Here is a 5,845-nt window from a genome sequence, read left to right as displayed (position 1 = left end):
CATTTGTTCAGGCATTATTGGAACCTGCGACCAAAAACAAGCTACATATGGACAGTACCAAAACAAATGATCTAATGAATCTGTCTCTTTGCAGAAAAATATGAAGAGCTGGGATGGTTGTATSCCCCATATACTGTATATAACATTCTATTGGTTGCAAGAATTTTGTATAATAATTTAAATGKAAAACTCAAGAGTTTTGAATCYGCCCTTATTTTGTGCATCAGTTAATAAACCATGTTCCATGGAATGGTACATCGAACATCTCTTCCTAACTACTGTATCTTGCCATCTATATTGCACAGCTGTCATTTTTTGGGGTCTTTAAATGAAACTGGTATACATTTTTTATTTATCACAGTTTTCTTTTAACCAATTTAATGTCTTTAATGCAGGGCTGACAGACAAGTTCCTTACTTTCTCCCCCTTCTACCTRCCTCTTCCATATTTGCAGTAATGCGGCAATTAGTTGGTTGTAATTTTGGGTAGAGCAGACATTTCCATATATTGTTAGCTGCATGTGTGACAGAACTCCACCATTTTTATTTATGATATCATTTAGAAAGATTCTACCTTTTTTTWATTCTCTMAAAAACATGTTTTTTTTWATCAATTAGTATATTGGAATTGAAACATAATATTTGTTGTAATATTTGTTCTGTCTTTTCTGGTGGATTAAATTGAAATTGCAACCAACTTTCTATGTCTTGTTTTAAAAATAKCGATATTTTGGAGATTATTTAATTTTCAAATAACCGAAAGTGAGAGGTCGTAATCTGGATAAAGGGAAAAAGGCCAGTTCCACATTATTTACGCCAAACTGCCGCTCCGCTCTTCGACAGCTCAAAATGTCACTTTCTCTCGGGTCGCTTTGCCGGCTGATAGCGGGACCGGGAGAGAGAGAGGGGCGATTTGGAGAGCAGTGTAGCTCGCCAACCGACGCGCTATAGTGCCCAGAGTAGGCTACTGGATACATTTTTGGATAGTTTTTCCTACTTTTTTTAAAGAGCGCAGGGAACAATAATTTATTGTGAGTGTGTGTGAGAGAGATAGATTTAGAGAGAGAGAGAGAGAGAGAAGAGAGAGAAGAGACGAGAAGAAGGAGAGAGAGAGAGAGAGAAAGAGAGAGAGAGAGAGGATGAGCAGAGAGAAGAGAAGAGAGAAGAGGTGAGAGAGAGAGGGATTTGAAATGTCTCTATTATTTTGGACTTTTGTGTAGTGTTATGTTTAACTGTTCATTTTTTATTGTTTATTTCACTTTGTTTAATATCTATTTCACTTGCTTTGGTAATGTAGGCATATGTTTACCATGCCAATAAAGCCTATTAAATTTAAATTAAATTGAGAGAGAGAAAATAGTATTTTGAGCCAAATGTCACCCTTGACTTGCGCTGCTGTTGAAAAGACAACGGTAACAACACAAACCCGCACCCACAGCTCCCTGACGCAAACAAACGACAACAGTCAGCCAGTCACACATTCCCATTCATGCAAATTACCACAACATAAATAAGCTTACTTTCCCAGCTCTTCGTATAGCTGAAAATCGTCCGTGAATCGTGTACAGGTTGTCGCAGCCATGTCTCCGTATCTCGTGCTTCTCTCACGGTCGCTCCTTCGCTTGATTAGGATCCTCCTGCGCGATATGTACTTTATCTCAAAATGTGCGTGTTCTTTCTGAGCTGCGGCGATTCAAACATAGACTTGTACCGCGGCGGATAGGTTTCGGTTTGATAAGGAATGCAGGCAGGCGAGCGACCAAGTTGGCTTGCTTTACCTCGTCTATCCCACTATCTATCTACTTACTGTACTCTATCGTTCCTCACCCAGTGCGCTTGACTGCAAATGGTGAAGCGCTCCAAAGACCTGTGGCGAGAGCTGCTCACCGCTGCCCTCGTTTGGGCGCTGCGCATTAACTACCCGTGTGTACAGTACTTCCAAATACGGGCAGATGTAATAAGCTATTTGTGTTTGGTGGAAGGGGTATGATGTAGATTTCAATGATTTCAATGACAGATATAAAATGCAATGGCAATGCATTACAAACAATAGCCTACATTAAAATCAATCTGTATGTATTGTAATTGTCTATAGGCCTAGGCGTATGTAAATGTTAGAATAGGCCTACAGTCATGCAAGTATATTAAACAAATAATAATATAGAAGATGTTTCAAGGTACATGGTTGTGGTATGGACTACCCAATGCAACAGCTGCAGTAGATCATATTGCTGTCAAATAACTTCCTGGACACATGCTACAGGATGTGGTCTATATTGGCATAATTCTATAACAGCTTCATTCTGTTGTGACATTACTCCCCTGTCTGTAGTCCAGCTGTAATCTGATCCTCTGGGGTCTCCTGTTCAGAGTGACGGTCTCATGTCCTGCCCAATACTGACCACTACTTTGGTGCACAGCCCAGTAAGCATACTCTGGGGTTGTGGCTGCTTCCCCCTTCCTGTTGATCGACTCCTCGGCCACGCCTATAAACCAGTCAGGGTTGTCCCCCACCTCCATCTCCCAGCTGTGTTTTCCTGAGCTGAACACCTCTGAGCCCAGAACTGTGATGCAAATGATGTTCCTCTCTGGGTTGTCAGGGAGCTGCTGCCTTTTGCCTAAATGTCTCACACTGGTCAGATCATCAGACAGAGAGAGCCAGCGGGAAGCAGTGTTGGGCTCCAGAATCACAGGAGTGTATTTGACAATCCCCTGCATCTTCTCCCAGACTCTGGGCAGGTTGCCCAGGTGTTTGGCCACATCTATCAGTGCTCCTGAGACCAGCTGTGGATCCGGCAGTGTGTACTGGGCTCTGGAGAATGTCTGGGTGTGTTTGTAGCTCTTGAGAAATGGCACCTCTCGTTTCTGCAATTCTTGTTTCACAGCAGTGATGTTTTCTGTGAGAGTAGAGATCTGGTCCTGAATGTTCTTCATCTCTCTGGCAATCATCTTCCCCTTCTCCTCCTCTTCCTTCCTCAGTGCTGCCAGTCTGGCCTCCTCTTCCTCTCTCAGGAACTGGTGAAGCTTCTCAAACTCCCCTCTGATCTGTCTCTCTGTGGAGACCAGCTGCTTCCTGGAGTATTACACCATTTCATTGTACGTCTTTTCAATGTTTTTACATTTGTCTCTAAATGACTCTAAATCTGATTCTAGACATGTCTTCCTCTGAAACAGTATTCTCCCCTGCTTCACTCTCTTCTCTGGACTCCCATCTCTCCCTCCATCTTTGTGAGGAAGCTCCTCCAATGAAAAGTGAATTACAGCATCCTTAGAAGATTTCCTCTTACAGACCGGACAGTTCTTGTACAGTGGCTTGTGAAAGTATTCACCCCCTTGGCATTTTTCCTATTTTGTTGCCTTACAACCTGGAATTAAAATGCATTTTTGGGGGGTTTGTATCATTTGATTTACACAACATGCTTACCACTTTGAAGATACAAAATATGTTTTATTGTGAAACRAACAAGAAATAAGCCCAAAAAACTGAAAACTTGAGTGTGAATAACTATTCACCCCACCAAAGTCAATACTTTGTAGAGTCACCTTTTGCAGCAATTACAGCTGCAAGTCTCTTGGGGTATGTCTCTATAAGCTTGGCACATCTAGTCACTGGGATTTTTGCCCATTCTTCAAGGCAAAACTGCTCCAGCTCCTTCAAGTTGGATAGGTTCCGCTGGTGTGCAGCAATATTTAAGTCATACCACAGATTCTCAATTGGATTCAGGTCTGGCCTTTGACTAGGCCATTCCAAGACATTTAAATGTTGCCACTTAACACACTTGAGTGTTGCTTTAGCCGTATGCTTAGGGTCATTGTCCTGCTGGAAGGTGAACCTCCGTCCCAGTCTCAAATCTCTGGAAGACTAAAACAGGTTTCCCTCAAGAATTTCCCTGTATTTAGCGGTATCCATCATTCCTTAAATTCTGACCAGTTTCCCAGTCCCTGCCGATGAAAAACATCCCCACAGCATGATGCTGCCACCACCATGCTTCACTGTGGGGATGGTGTTCTCGGGGTGATGAAAGGTGTTGGCTTTGCGCCAGACATAGCGTTTTTCTTGACGGCCAAAAAGCTACATTTTGGTCTCATCTGACCAGAGTACCTTCTTCGATATGTTTGGGGAGTCTCCCACATGCCTTTTGGCAAACACCAAACACGTTTTCTTATTTTTTTATTTTAGCAATGGCTTTTTTCTGGCCACTCTTCCGTAAAGCCCAGCTCTGTGGAGTGTACAGCTTAAAGTGGTCTTATGGACAGATACTCCAATCTCCGCTGTGGAGATTTGCAGCTCCTTCAGGGTTATATTTGGTCTCTTTCCTGCCTCTCTGAATAATTCCCTCCTTGCCTGGTCCGTGAGATTTGGTGGGCGGCCCTCTCTTGGCAGGTTTATTGTGGTGCCATATTCTTTGCATTTTTTAATAATGGATTTAATGGTGCTCCGTGTCATGTTCAAAGTTTTTTATATTTTTTTATAACCTAACCCTGATCTGTACTTCTCCACAACTTTCTCCCTGACCTGTTTGGAGAGCTCCTTGGTCTTCATGGTGCCACTTGCTTGGTGGTGCCTCTTGCTTAGTGGTGTTGCAGACTCTGGGGCCTTTCAGAACAGGTGTATATATACTGAGGTCATGTGACAGATCATCTGACACTTAGATTGCACACAGGTGGACTTTTTTAAACTAATTATGTGACTTCTGAAGGTAATTGGTTGCACCAGATCTTATTTAGGGGCTTCATAGCAAAGGGGGTGAATACATACGCACGCACCACTTTTCCATTTGAAATTTGTTAGAATTTTTTGAAACTTTGAAAAATTTTCCATTTCACTTCACCAATTTGGACTATTTTGTCTGTCCATTACATGAAATCCAAATAAAATCAATTTAAATTACAGGTTGTAATGCAACAAAATAGGAAAAACTCCAAGGGGGATGAATACTTTTGCAATGCACTGTATCTGGTCTGATCCCAGAATGTGTCCAGACGGCTGGAACAGTAGCTGTGGTGGCAGCCCAGAGAAACAGGCTCTCTGAAAGTCTCTGAACAAATATGACAACACAGAAAACTATCCAGGAGAGATCTGCCATTATCTGCCATTTTCTCTGTCACAATACTGCTAGTATCCTACTGTCSTTCACTTTGCAAATGGCACCTCTGTTCTGTTCAGCACACTTGATGGTCTACAGACATGATGTGATAAATGATTAACTAAGAAATAAAACAGTGAAAAATCAGTTTGAGGACACTTCTCAATTTTAATCATATTGATCTTTCAACAAACCTGAAAACAGTCTTAATTTGGGAATCTGAATATCATACTGTTAGTTTCTCTTTACTGATTTAGTGATATCCATTGTGTACTCCATACTAGCTGTCTGTACTATGAGTCAATAACTCTTCAGTCAGTACCTAATTCCACATAATTGCTTCCAATTAGCCTCGTTAGTTAGATCAATGACTCATTGTGAAGTTGCTGCTTCTCTCTCTTTCACTGTTTCCAAATGGCACCCTATTCTCTAAGTAGTACACTATGGACCAGGGCCCATAAGACGCTGGTCGAAGTAGTGCACTATAATGGGATAAGTGTGATATTTCGTACGCACCCTTTCTTTCCCTTGTTTCCAAACCAGTAGATTACTACTGTACCATCATGGGCCCTGGGGGGGGGGGGCACAGACGGTTGACATGAACACAGCCAATTACCTTTTAGAAATTGACATCGTTATCATTGTTCTAATGTTCTTATTAGGTAATGCTTCAGCTAGATAATACAAATGCTGTGAACCTAAATCTGTCTGTCTCACTTCACTGTGGACATTTACATCAGAGACAATTAATTAGCTGAA

At 41.8% G+C, this 5,845-nt stretch overlaps 1 pseudogene; it reads right to left on the bottom strand.

Moving 5' to 3' along the window:
- Positions 1-2,297: 2,297 nt before the first annotated feature.
- On the bottom strand, positions 2,298-5,353 carry LOC112071305 (E3 ubiquitin-protein ligase TRIM35-like; annotated as a pseudogene).
- Positions 5,354-5,845: the final 492 nt, after the last annotated feature.

Source organism: Salvelinus sp. IW2-2015, unplaced genomic scaffold, assembly GCF_002910315.2.
Source record: "Salvelinus sp. IW2-2015 unplaced genomic scaffold, ASM291031v2 Un_scaffold1572, whole genome shotgun sequence".
NCBI classification, from domain to species: Eukaryota; Metazoa; Chordata; class Actinopteri; order Salmoniformes; family Salmonidae; genus Salvelinus; species Salvelinus sp. IW2-2015.
The sequence above is the reverse complement of the archived record's forward strand: the minus strand, read 5'-3'. Positions and strand labels throughout refer to the sequence as shown.